This window comes from Leptodactylus fuscus, chromosome 6, assembly GCF_031893055.1.
Source record: "Leptodactylus fuscus isolate aLepFus1 chromosome 6, aLepFus1.hap2, whole genome shotgun sequence".
Classification (NCBI taxonomy): domain Eukaryota; kingdom Metazoa; phylum Chordata; class Amphibia; order Anura; family Leptodactylidae; genus Leptodactylus; species Leptodactylus fuscus.
The window spans coordinates 68,234,715-68,249,262 of NC_134270.1; the positions used below are offsets into that span (position 1 = coordinate 68,234,715).

The 14,548-nt window shown below is 38.8% G+C and overlaps 1 protein-coding gene across 1 annotated transcript in view; it reads left to right on the forward strand.

Annotated features, from left to right (window-relative positions):
- Positions 1-729: 729 nt before the first annotated feature.
- Positions 730-14,548, forward strand: part of LOC142210731 (synaptotagmin-1-like) — a 166,206-nt gene continuing 152,387 nt past the window's right edge. Inside the window, exon 1 of the mRNA XM_075280104.1 lies at positions 730-1,127. The gene's annotated coding sequence lies outside the window, so the exon portion shown is untranslated. The remainder of the gene's footprint in view (positions 1,128-14,548) is intronic.

Here is a 14,548-nt window from a genome sequence, read left to right on the forward strand (position 1 = left end):
TCAGCTGTCGAGTGGCAGTGTAATAGATGCTAAGCAGTGGAGATTGCCCACTGTTATTGATCATTGGTATTGGGCACTAATACCATCATTGGTGGGGCTACAGAGTGGGCTAGTGGAAAATCAAGACCTGTGGCAGAATAAGTGAAAAAAGCAGCTGTAAAGTATAGGGGCAGCTTTATTCTTGGGGACATGACAGTTCCTTTTTAAAGGTGTTTTAGGATTTAATAAAAATGGTGTCCTTTAAGTGCAGGTAACCATATAAAGTAATGGAAATCTTCACTCCTTTGCAGTAATAAGGTCACATATATCATGCATATGACCACTGCAGCCAATGGCTTTATTAGTGATGCTGGCATTTATGACCCATGACTGCTGAGGCCACTCAATAGCTATAGCGGTCACATGAATGATATACCCAGTGCTATTATTGCAGGACTTGACTGGTAGTATTGCAGCAGGCGGCATTTAAAGGGTAAGTGTTTTTCATTATTTTAAACAGTTTCTTGTACTAAACCCATTTTAAAGAAATCCTGAAAAACATCTTTAATTTAGCTGAGAGTTACAGATCAGATGATCCATATTAATGTCTCCATGGATGGTATCAGATAACACAGTGCACTCTGCTACATCTACAGACTCAGCTCTGCTTTATCTGTTGGACAGGAGGTGTCTGGACTGTAGTTATGATGGCAGGTCTTCTGGATAAATACATGAGGAGTATCAGGGCTCCGGCACACAGAGAGGGAATGAAGGCAAGTTGTTAGCAACAGTTAGCATTAGGATTGGAAGGCTTCATTCATTCTCACCACCCTGCCTGTTAGAGACAGATGGATGAGTCCTTATGATACAGAAGATTCCTGGCTGTGTATGTGTTTGTCTCCACCTCCCAGGCTTGCTGGGGCTCCACCTTAGCCAAACAAGTCTGTTCTGACTGCTTGGTTCAGCACGGTGGGCTGTGGACAGCTCCCTCCACCAGCACAAAGGCGACATTCAGCACCTGGGAGAGCTGGACAGCAGCACCGGCTCCAGTCTGGGAACACTTTCTCCAATCTTCCTTTTTGCTTGCTTTGACTTGCTCATCTGCTTGGAAGAAGAATAGAAGAACTTAGAAGAACAAGCGAGAACAGGTAAGGAAAGCTCCTTACACTGCTCGGCTCTGCTATGCCTAGAGAGATTATAGTGATTTACATTGAAAACAATGCTAGTGGCATTGACCTAATGGATGAATTATATATAAAGCTCTATGTCACCGATGTATGGAGTCCAGCCTTCTCCTTCTATTTATGGCATAGTGTAGGATGTGTTTCTTAACATTAACCCATGCTTGTAATAACAGCTATACGTTGTGTCATCCTAAACCATGGCACATGATGGACTTGTGTGTTATTTAAGCAGAAATTGTCTCCCGTAGACGGACAATAGTGCAACATGTGGATCCTCCATTCTTGGACTACAAGTCTAAGCATTCCTGTATAGATGCAGAATGACAGTCATATGTTACATTCTTGCTATTACGGCTGACAGGCATGCTGAGATTTGTAGTTCCTCATGTAGAGAGACCTTGGTTGCTTTCTTCTTAAGTTCTATATTAGATGCCTTTAACTAAGGTGTGGCTTGGGAGGTGATTTTAAACTGCCATCATATTACAGGATTCATGATGTGTTTCTGAGTATTGCAGTATATGCATGTATAAGATAATGTGACTTTCCATCTTCCTGTCTGCCACCATTAGATAATAGCAATATATCTGCTGGTTGGTATATAATGCTGGCTTGTAAGATCCCTTCTGTTATCTCCATTTGTTATTCTCTGGTTTTTAAGTTTAAAGAGCTCAGGGAGGATGATGAAGAAACCTTCAAAGTTTGCAGCGTGTTGGCATCAGAGGGATTGTCCCCCTCCACCATGTGTTTTAATGGTTGTGGCTAAGTTTACTGTATCAATATTAATAAATTCTGGATAGTTCTGGTTCTTGCTGTACAGATTAGATTTTTTACACTAGGCGGATTATTATCTGATGACATTACACAATATGTTTCTTACCATGCAACCTCAGTGAGCTTAGACTATTCAGATCATAGGAGCTATTGTATGTAAATCTATATCTGTAAGTCAAGTAGAACCACAAGAAAAGCAAAAGTAATGACTCAAATACCAATGTTAATATTCAATTACTGTCAGTGCTGAAAATAAGGGATAAATATTTAATTGGTATTTAATGGAGAATTCGTGCCAAGCACCAGCAGTTCTATCCAAGCCACACATGTAATACGGACTGTTCCTGAACATCTCTGTTGCTTTATCTTCCATGTATAAGTGCAGAGCTGCCATTAGTAAGACACCTCTTAGCGACTTGAAAGGGTTAAGTGCCTGTATTGTTCCGCACCTGTGCACATTGATGTACTGTGTCTTTCAGGTGTATTGTTGTGGAGGGAGCAAACAATCACTTGTTTATGAGTTCATGGCGAATATTGCTGGCAGATATCTCACTTATCTGATTTGTTACCATGACTCCACTTGGGTAGTAGCACAAAACACATTCCAATCTCAGATAGGACTAATGAAATACTCTTGTCTCTTGCTACCGAAATACCGATTCTGGTTTAAGGGATATATTTTAGGAACATTACTGAGCCTTATATAAGTAGAAGCAATATACATTAATACTTGTGACATATACTGTGTATACCATAGAAGTCATGGGCTACTCCCAGGGGGAAAATACAGAAAAAATATATTATTTATTCATATTTCAGCATGGTATTCAATAAAGGTTGATATCGTCTTCAAGAAGCCATTCCTTTACACATGATGTGTCTTTGTGGTACAATTCTTGATCCGTCATGTTGTCATACAGTGTGGCATGCAGGAAACTATGGCCTACTCCAGGTATTATGTAAGTGATCTTAGGGAGAGAGAATTATTAGATATTTAACGGAATAATCCTTTGTGTTCGACATATAATACAATATGTAACAATATGTAGTGAATGTTAGTACATTGATTTATTACAAAGTGACATAAGATGTTTGGACAAATATCTGGAACATAGCGTAACCATTTCTACTTTTGTGGGGCCCTAAAGGATTGTTTGCTTTTTAGATGAATTGTCATGCATGGCAATGGCTGGCAATGACATACACTGCAGTGGGTAGCAATGTATGGTAAGCAGTGGTGCATATGCCAAGTGTAACCACAAGGCCGATAAATCTGATATATACCAGAAGAGTGTCCTTTATGTAATCATTCTAAATAGTGTAATACACTGCATGGTATCATATTTTTAATGGTGTGAGCCTATTGGTTTCAAAATTGGTCAAAAATGATGGAAAGATGCCTTTTAATAAATGACTGTGATGTGTTTTCTTATGTAATCCTTTGTGGCACTAAACTTAGACCTGTGTCAGTCAAGAGGAAAGGAGAGTGGTTATGATGGGATTATTGAGAAATAACAGGACACGTCCTTTGACCTTGTTAGTTGAACTGAAAGTTTATATACAAAGTAATAACAATGGATTCTCATCTATTAGGCCGGGTGGGGAGCTGTGGCAGGGGGTGTCAGTCATTCTGGAGGACCAAGCATGTCCATTCATTACTTGGACAGACCATTTATTTAAGACCTAAGAAATGTTACCCATAAGACTATTGTTGGTCAATTACTTGTTCAACGGATACCTTCTTCCTACATCACCATAAACTTTTATCAATGTCCACTATATAATACCAGCCATCATATTTACCTGCTACATCCATTATAGGATTCCAGCCATTATACATGTATATACATCAAATAAGTGATACTAACCGCCATGTATACTTGCTCGGTCCACTACATGACGCAAGCCATTATATATACATGCTTCATCTGTTTTGTCATCACATATTTCTTCTGCATTCACTATATGATTCCAGACGTCATATATACTTCACTAAAAAAGAACATCATATAAAATGACATCACTGAAAAACACCTGATGCCAGATGTGTCTATGCTGGATGTAGGCAGGCCCATGTAATATGTGTTGAAAACAGCGCAGAATGCTGATAAAACAAACACTCACTCACCTAAACCTGTGCTGTCTTCACCATAAATTACATGGGCCCGCCTGTATTCTGCTCCGAGCCATGGTTTCATTTGGCAGGTACACAAGACTTTTTTCAGTGATATGATCAGCCATCATTTATACCTGCTATCTTCAATATATGTAACCAGCCATCTTATATACTTGCTATGTCCACTATATTATATCAGCCATCGTACATACCTGCTATGTTTACTATATTATACCAGCCATCATACATACCTGCTATGTCTACTATATTATATCAGCCATCGTACATACCTGCTATGTCTACTATATTATACCAGCCATCATACATACCTGCTATGTCTACTATATCAGCCATCATATATACCTGCTATGTCCACTATATAATATCAGCCATCGTACATACCTGCTATGTCCACTATATAATACCAGCCATAGTACATACCTGCTGTGTCCAATGTATGATACCAGCTATCATGTACAGCTGTTATGTCCAATATATGATACCAACTATCATATATACCTGCTACATCCACGATATGACCACCAGCAAACATATATACTTGCTTTATCTATTGCCACTGTCCTCTGGTATTGGCTGCTGTATTACATATATATAACATTACGCAGATGTGTGAATGGTCTATGTTCAGGCTGGAATGTAGGCTTCTTATAGGGTGTGTTGTTTTTCTGTGTCATTTCTTGTATCCACCACATGTCAAAGACATCTGGCAGTGACTACAACATAGATGTTGGTTGTTGTAATAGATGAAAAAAAAATGTCAGTTTTTTCATTTGTTCTGTTTCTGAAGCAGCAGCTCCATTGAAATAAAATGTAAATTGCATGATATTTATCAGATACAAGACTCAGGTACTGATGAATGCGAAAATGTTAATATTGCATTGACAACCTGAACATCTGTGTGTACATAGTACAATTGTGTTTATGGTGTTGACATTTCTAATGGAACCAGATACATAAAGTATCAGAATCATCTGGTCCTTAGGGAAGACCACCCTTTATTTTACCACAAGGCTGAGTCCTGGGACTCCTGCAAAATGAAAATAAATGTAACATAAGTACTTCAGTTTTCCTCTTCTGCTGAGTAATTCATATTCTGATTGATATATATATATATATATATGGTGGCACTTAAGTTTAGACACCGTGTGCCGAAAGTCAATAAATAGGTGGTGTAAACTGAGACTAAAAAGATGAACAAGATGTATTATCTAGAATTATCTGATGATTTTTAAAACTGTCTAGTCTAAGTCTTCGCTGTCTAAAACTGTCTGGTCTAAATCTGAATTAAGTCTGAAAAAGTTGTTTCCCAACCTTTTCAAACTTAGCATACCCAATGATAAAGCAAATCGTGTACCAAGAGACAAAAAACATCCTAAGGACACAGACAGTGTTGTGTGAAGACATGCCGTCATGTTCCCAAAGTGTTACAGTCCCCTGGTAGATTTCCAAGGCACGACTATTGGAAATAACTGGCCTAAGACATGGTTAGTAAATTCTCCACAATAATGTAATAAGTTAGGACCCAATGGTAGAAGGTTTGTCCCATTGATCCATCACAGGCAATTTCAAGTATTGACCGACATTATCTGACTCCTCTTCTCTATATTGCTAGCCTATGTTTCAATGATGGCACTGGGACTTTGGAAAGTTATTTTGCAACCATTAGTATAAGTGTGATAAGACATACCCCTAAATTAACAGAAAGAAAAGTCTGTTTTCTACACGGAAAACGGCATTTTGCCTGTAATGGACTCTAAGTCCACATAGCAGTTAAGTCTCTGAGTATGGAGATCAATACAGTGTTTCGGATTCCAATGGAAAATAAAATGTACTGTGAAATGAAATAATTCTTGTGCTACTTTGCCACCAATTGAAATGCTACCTGCTGATTCCTTTAGGAGCAATTATCCAAAGTGCTCTATTTGTTCCATTTAGATGAAGCTGTGAGCCCTTTGGATTTGTAGAGTAGTACTGTTTCATTTCCATGTTGCCTTAGATTGTGCTTTAACACCTATTAAAAGGGTTTTCCCTCAAACATAACCAGAATTCGGTGTGTAGACAATGAAACATTATTACAAATATAAATAGTTAAAAAGTTTGGAAAGTTTATAAGGATTTTCTCTACCCATCTTAGAGGGTATGACCACGAATGCATAAGGTTTCTAGTGTTCGGCACTTGTCAGAAACCCATTTATGAGGTCCTTATGGTGGCTGGGTTATCTTCTTATGTTTATATTTTTTCTGGCTGCTAGTTTGTCCTCAATAATGAAATCATGGATGTATTTCTAACAAATACATTCATAGCCGCATCCATTGGCAACTTATCAAGGCTAAGGACGAGTACTATTCGAAAACTCCCCTTTCGAATAGCATGCACCCATAGGAATGAATGGACCCAGCCAGCACGCAGGAGGTTAAGCGACCGGCCGCCGGCAAAGTCAGTGTGCCGGCTGCTTCCATTCATTCCTATGGGTGCGTGCTATTCGAAACGGTCGTTTCGAATAGTACTCGCTCATCTCAAATTGTCACCACTAAAACAAATAGAGAAAATCTAAAAAACTCTGCAACATTTTTCATTATTTATACTGTATTTGCAAAAATAATTCACTTTCAATTGCCTACAAATTTAAATATAGTTATGTTAATGGGAAAACCCCTTTAAATATGACTTACATGTAAGCAGAATTAATGTATGAATGTTCAGTCCCATTGAGAATCATTAAGCATAAAGCATGGTCACATATAGTCGTGCATGTCTCTATGTATAGAGTATAATATATCATACATCTGTGAGGACAGTCACAATGGATTGAAGAGCTAGTAACTGAGTAAAACACAATCTAATGAAATCTTTTCTAACATACTACATGTCAATTAAAGATTTTCCTAATGAAATTATGTATCTGCAATTCATATTAACGTAAGCTATGTGAACAGAAACATAACTCTTGACCTGTGTAACAATAGCACATTTTCCATCTTTAATGCAATGGTCTACAACCCAAGGCTCACATAATGGTAAAAAAACGGCCATGTGATAGCCACCTTTATAAACAGTCTACGTAAATCAGTTTTTTCTCATGTCTGTTTTTATAATGAACCATTTTGCAGGTCATCAAAAACATTGACGTTCTATCTTTGTCCGTTTTGAAGGCCACACGGCCTTTATTGAAGTCAATGAATATGCCATCATGGCCATCAAAGCAGATTTGCATTCAAGTATGACTGTTAAAAACAGATCAATGGGTTGGGTTAAAAAAAAAGATCAATGAAAATTCATCCTTTTTTTTTAACCATTAAAAACAGATGTAAAACAGGTGATACTTGGACATCAAAAATGGACAAACGAACATGAATCAGATGCAAATGGTTGCACAACAGCCATTCTAGTACATTGGTAAGGGATTGCACCTATCATACAGGATAGACCTCCACTGGATGACTGGTGTCCAGTGTATCAGTAGGGGAAATAGCTGAAAGAAGAGAACATGTTTTATTCCTTCATTACACATATTGTACTTAGGTTACATACTGTATATACGTATGTTCATACACAAAATCTCGGCAACTTTTCCATTCTTGCCGGCCTGTGGTCAATCAGATGATTTTCAGTCTGTCCTTTCTCATATAGCTACTTCTCATCTGTTTCAAGCTTTACAAATCCTTCTTTAGTATGCCTTATACCAATCTAAATAGGCGGATTTAACCGGGAAATTAGTAGGGGATTATGGTAGTTACCTTAATGAACCCAACTAAGTGAATAGCAAGTATCACACATTTCTTATACACCACTGTGTAGTTTGTAGTTATACATTTGTGGTTTATTTAATATTCATTTATCAATGCAATTCAATGTTGGGTAGATGACATATGCTATATTGTTACTTATGGTAAATCCATCTGTCCATACTGATACCCTTTCATTACCATTAAACTTATCTCCCAGATACATCCTATAGGTTTATACACATTTTGTATCTTGCTAGGGCATACCTAAAGAATATTGTTACAGTCAGTCTTGGTTTCCTAAGTAAGATAAGATAAGATAATCCTTTAATAGTCCCACAGTGTGGAAATTTCAGTATGTTACAGCTGCAAAGTAAAACAGATACAGGATAATACACAGTAATATATTACAGAAGTAGACACACATATGCTGAGAAAGATATACTAGGAGTCCATAGCAGCTAAGGAACAGAGAAGAAAGAAGGAGAACATTCATAGTCATTTAGTTCTCTGTGCGGAGTGATCTTCGCTTGGTCTGATGTAGATTATACAGCCTGATCGCGGTTGGAAGGAAAGACTTGCGATAGCGCTCCTTCTCACACTTGGGGTGAAGCAGACGGTCACTTACAGTGCTGTCAAGTCCCATCATGGTCCCATACATGGGGTGGGATTTGTTCTCCCGCATGGAGGTCACCACAGACAGTGTCCTTCTGTCACCCACCACCTGTACTGGGTCCAGGGGGCTCGCCAGGACAGAGGCTGGCCCTTCTGATCAGCCTGTCAAGTCTATTTCTGTCCCTGGTTGATATACTGCTCCCCCAGCAGGCCACACCGAAAAAGATAACTGAAGCAACCACAGAGAAAAAGGCCCTAAGAAGTGTCCCCTGGACTCCGAAGGCCCTCAGCCTCCTGAGCAGGTAGAGTCTGCTGTGGCCCTTTCTGTGCAGCGACTCCAGGTGATCAGCCCAGTCTAGTTTTGTAGCATGCGACCATGATCTTTATGCAATTGTTTGGTTCCCAAAGTAGCTTGGTTATGCTTGTTCTTCAATTAGTATGGTTATCTATGGCTCCTCATGTAAGTACCATATACTCCTCAAGCAGCGTGGATATCATATATTTCTTTATTTGCATTTATTTGCAATGGTTTTCCTAAAATTGAATATACATTCCTAGTTACACCTGTAGTTATTGCTAATTCTCCTTCTAGCAAGTAGCATGGTTATCCCTGTTTTCTCACCTTGGCATATACAATACTATGGTTATCTTTGCTCATCCTTATTTCTTCATATGGTTACTCTTGAGCAGCATGGCTATCGCTGGTTTCTCGTGTTTTATGGTCACTCTTGGTTAATATTTTAATATGGTCCATCCTTAGATCCTTATGTGGTCATTCTCAGAAAGAAGTATTGCCTTTGTATTGTTAAGCTGCATTATCACACTTGGTTCATGAAGTTATATGAATATTCCTGTGCTTCAAGTAGTTTGATCATGTGTTGCTATTAATGAAATTTCACATGGTTACCCTTGGTTTCTTAAGCTGAATTGTCACACTTGGTTCACTAAGTAATATGAATATTTTTGTGTTTCAAGTAGTATTACTCATCTGCTGTACTCATGGGGCTCTGAATGGTTGCTCTGTTTGTCGAGTTGCATTTTCACCCTTGGTTTTAGAGATAATATGTTATCATTGTAACTCTAGTAGTTGGGCCATCTGTTGTTCCTCATATGGTTATCAGCCGTTTCTCCAAAAAACCCAGTTGGTTTCATAACTTGTTTTAACATCCTTGGTTCCAGTGGCGTAAGAAAAGTCTTGTGGGCCCTGTGCAAACTTTTGTCCAGGATCCCGCCCACACAGTATTATATGTTCCAAACTGCCCCTTCCACTCTGGTGCTATTATTATACTTTGGGGTCACCCCAGAGTATAATAATCAGAGGCCCAGGGAAGGTGAATAAAAATAACAAATGCTACTACTCACCTTGTCCCACCTTTCCTTGGCATCCTGGCTCCGGTTATATTAAGCATCTTCAGCAATCTTCCCACCTTCCCTGCTGAGGCCTGTGATTGGTTCTCAGTGGTCACGTGAGGGCGCACTGACGTCATTACGCCACTGTGCCCCATTCGGCCGCTGGGGCTAATCAAAGGCCTCAGTCACATAATGAAAGAGAACCAGAGAGGACGCTGGGCCCAGGAGATGTGACTATAACTATTTGTTATTTTAAGTCACCTCCCCTAGGCTAGCATTGATTGAAAAGAGGGCCGGCAATATGACAGGTCCCCTTTGCATTTACAATATTTATAGTGGTTGGGGCAGCAGGCTTTCCATAACCGCTTACATAGTGATCCCCGCCGGGCCTGGTCGTGGTCACACTCCCTGCGACCATGATCTTTATGCAATTGTTTGGTTCCCAAAGTAGCTTGGTTATGCTTGTTCTTCAATTATTATGGTTATCCATGGCTCCTCATGTAAGTACCATATGCTCCTCAAGCAGCGTGGATATCATATATTTCTTTATTTTCATTAATTTGCAATGGTTTTCCTAAAATGGAATATACATTCCTAGTTACACCTGTAGTTATTGCTAATTCTCCTTAGAATCTAATGTTGTGGTCATCCTGGTTCCTGAAGTATAAAGAATTTAATATTCCTATCCTTTAGCCCTTGCTATATAGTTTTACAGAATTTCTTTGTAAATATGTATTAGTAGTTATTTAACAACCTGCTGTTCGACTCATCTGGAATATGTATGAATTGGGAATTGAAGCAAAAAATTGTATTTTTCAAGAAATCATTGCATTTTCTTTTGTACCAAAATTAACTAAAGGTTAACGTCTATTAATTTACAACTCATTTAATATATTTCCTGCCAGTTTCTAAGACGGTTTTTATCCAGTTTAGTCTAATGAATTCATGGTAAGGTAGCACTATGTGTTATTATTTTATATCTGGCCACAAAGGTCTGACACAATAATAATTCAACTGGTTTCATTGTTGTCTAGGAGCCAATATCCATAGTTGCACTGGGGACAGATTAGCATTTTGAGAACTGTTCCTAGAAATGAAGCATTTATGATCAAATCATCAAATGATTCCATGGTAGAACAAGCAATTTATCATACACTAATGTGTTGTTTTTGTTGGCAGTCAGTGTTAAGCTGGGAGGAGCGATCACTGAGCGTGGAAGCCGTGCGGAGAACCTTCCATATAGTAGCAGCTGGATAATAGAACAGCCAAAACTTCTACTTCCAATTATGATGTTGTTGCAGAGGTGACAACTGCTGTTGTACCAGTATGTGTAACATCATACATGTCAGCAATACATAGACAGGAAGATATATCTTATTAATTAAAACAATGTTCCAATAACGATGATAAATACAACTTACACTAGGTTCACACTAGCGTTCGGGTCTCCGTTCTGTGGTTTCCGTCTTCTGCATGTAGAAGACGGAAACCTGTCAGATCGGGTCCGGCCGTGAGCAGTGGTAAGCGTTTTATGCTCTCCGCCGCGAAACCGTTTTTTTTTTACTAAGTACTCTATGTCCGACTCTGTGTCCGATTAAAAAAAAAATGGTTTCACGGCGGAGAGCATAAAACGCTCACCACCGCTCACGGCCGGACATCTTTCAAACCCATTCAAATGAATGGATTTGAAAGAGTCCTGCAGGCTTCCGTCTCCTGCCTCTGTTTTGTGCAGGAAACGGAAACCTGCAGAACGGAGACCAGGCACAGATGTGAACGAGCCCTAAGTAATGTATCACAATGGGCTCATGCTTGGACCATATACTGATTACTGTAAACACAGAGAAGAAAGAAAAAAGAAACAACGACGAGCGCTAATAGCGTGATACTGTACCGGCAAGGAGGCAAAACAAATGGTAGGAGGCTCACTTTAAGTTGTTGTGACAATACCTCATAACCACTATGTAGATACAGTATGTAGGTGAGGGGCCTCCAGGAATATGGAGGCCACCTCTGTAGATGTAGGGACCTCTGTAGCAGCAGTCAAACCCGTGGTACGCCAACCGGCAAGTGGAGGCATCTGGAATATCTAAAGAACAGGAAAAAAGCAGGGCAAGAGGCGCACTGGTCCAAATGTCAAATCTTTATCACACAATGTGTTTCGGATCCGCACACTTGAGAAAGGGTTTTTGAACCTGAATGCATTATATGATAATAATGATTTTTAGGTTTTTCCTGTTCCTTGGATTTATTCCAAACACAGTCAACAATGAAGTCACTTTCTATGTATTCTCTCAAAGAACTAAATAGTAGCATCAGAACAATAGTAACACAAACATGCCCATAATACTATACGTGCCATAAAGAACAGCCATTATTGTATGATAGACTCATAGTCTATATTATTGACAATAATATAATATAATCACAGAACCAACAGAAAGATCACTGGCACAATAGCCACACAAAGCATGTGCAGGCCATAGCAGTTTGATGATTCGCTCACATAAGTTAAAAAAGCTTTATGTGAATTATTCTTTAATTCTACCTTTTCATTATTTCCAATTTATTCCATTTAGTGGCATACAGAGAGGAGAGGGGTGTCCACTCAGGACATTTGGGTCTGCATTTTGTTTACATATAAAGCACTAAATTCATAAGAAAAGGTACAATAGCGGCAACACGGTGGCTCAGTGGTTAGCACTGCAGCCTTGCAAAGCTGAAGTCCTGGGTTCAAATCCCACCAGGGACAACATCTGCAAGGAGTCTGTATGTTCTCCCCGTGTTTGTGTGGATTTCCTCCCATTCTACAAAGACATACTGATGGGAAAAAAAATGTACATTGTGATCCCTATATGGCGCTCACAATCTACATTAAAAAAAAGGTACAATAGACTAACGTTGTGACCAACTGGCAGGTGGTGGCAGCTGGGTTAGTGAAAGTTGTAAGCGTTCCTGAAGAGATACTTTATAGGGTTCTCTTGAAGGTTGTGATTATGGGGGGCAGTTATATGTATCATATTAGATTCCAGAGTATAGGGGATGCACAGGAAATGTCTTTGAGCTGATTTTGTAAAGAGCGGATAAGAGCAGAATGAAGGAGGAGAGATTGAGAAGATCACAGATTAAATTTGGGGAGGTAGTGGTAGATTAGGTGAGAGATGTGGGAGAGGACAGGTTGTAGATGGCCTTGTATGTCTAATGCACAAGTTCTAGAAACAGAACAGCAAATGGGATGGGAATTAGAACCAACTAAGACTTATTCCACTTTCTCCAAGGATCTTAGGATAATAGCTTCATGGTTTCATTCTAAGGTATAGTTGTTCTTGTTCCCATTCCATAACACATTCCTTATCTCCACTGATTTCAGTCTCCCTCCATATTATTAAAAAACAAGTATGCAACATGTTGGCTCAGTGGTTAGCACTGGAGCCTTGCAGCGCTGGAGTCCTGGGTTTGAATCCTGCCAAGGACAACATCTGCCAGGAGTTTGTATGTTCTCCCCGTGTTGGTGTGGGTAAAGGTAATACATAGAGATCATGAAATATTACACGATAACTAGTTTTCCATTTGCTGAAGTCAGTACATTTTCCACATAATAAACTACACTGCAAAATTTATCATATTTCTTTTGTCATGAAGTCAAATGTAAAAAAAGGAGTAATCCATAACAAAAGAGTGTTGCTAAAACTTAACTTTTAATGATACATTTAGGGTGACTATAGGGTTGTATCCCTCCCACACCCCCATATTGACTCCATGTTAAGAGGCTGGTTCCAATAGACAACCCAAATGTTAAGAATGTTCTAATTTTTTATGTATTTGTTTTGGGACTTGGAGTCTTAATGTTTTAACTTCCATAATAAATGTTATGTTTTTGTAGTATTTATAGGGATCTATGCTTATAGTTCTATAAACTTACATTTCCAAAACAAAACCAAATTGTATACTGCCCCCACTTATCCAAATGATTCACCAATATTCGATCAATAAGTAATCTTCAATAAACCATACCTGTAAGCAGTGTAACAAATAAATGAAGGTAACTAAGCATCAGTATATAGAAAGGCAAGGGGAAAATCATGGCAATAAACTGTTGTGGCCCCGCAGGAAGATCTGTGCCAAGTACGTATAGGTAATGTATAGAGATGAGGGAATATTGCAGGATAACTAGTTCTCCATTTGCTCAAGTGACTACATAATGAATCGAACTGCAAAATTCATCTTATTCTTTTTGCCATGAAGCCAAATGTAAAAAGGGGCTACAAATCTTCTGCTTCAATCTCAGTGTGCCTGGATATGATGGCCTGCCTTCTGTCGCCTGCAATAACTGCCACTTAAATGGGAATCTGTTGCGCTAGTTCCTTGTAGCACCTAAAATAGCCTTAATCTCTAGCAGCAAGCAACAGCTGGAAGATGACTGGCAGAGAGATTCAATGTCTATATGCAATTACTGGGACTCTCACTACACTGTGTTTGCACATGATTCATACAATAATGACTGGAAGCTTTTTAATTCCATATACTGTAATGGTGCTTGACTTTCTGAGCAAAACATCTATTCACATCTTAACTTCATTACTGTCTCTTAGCTTTAGCTGTGGAGGGATGTCATTTTTCTTTAATGCTTTTAAATAAGAATTCTTATTTTCTTATTGAATTAAAATATCTAATTCAATTATACAATACTACTAAATAATAAATCTACTAATACAAGTGTCCTCAGAGGGAATATTTGTGTCCTCTCAGGCTGCAGGAGCCATATTAATATAATAGGAAAAACATGATC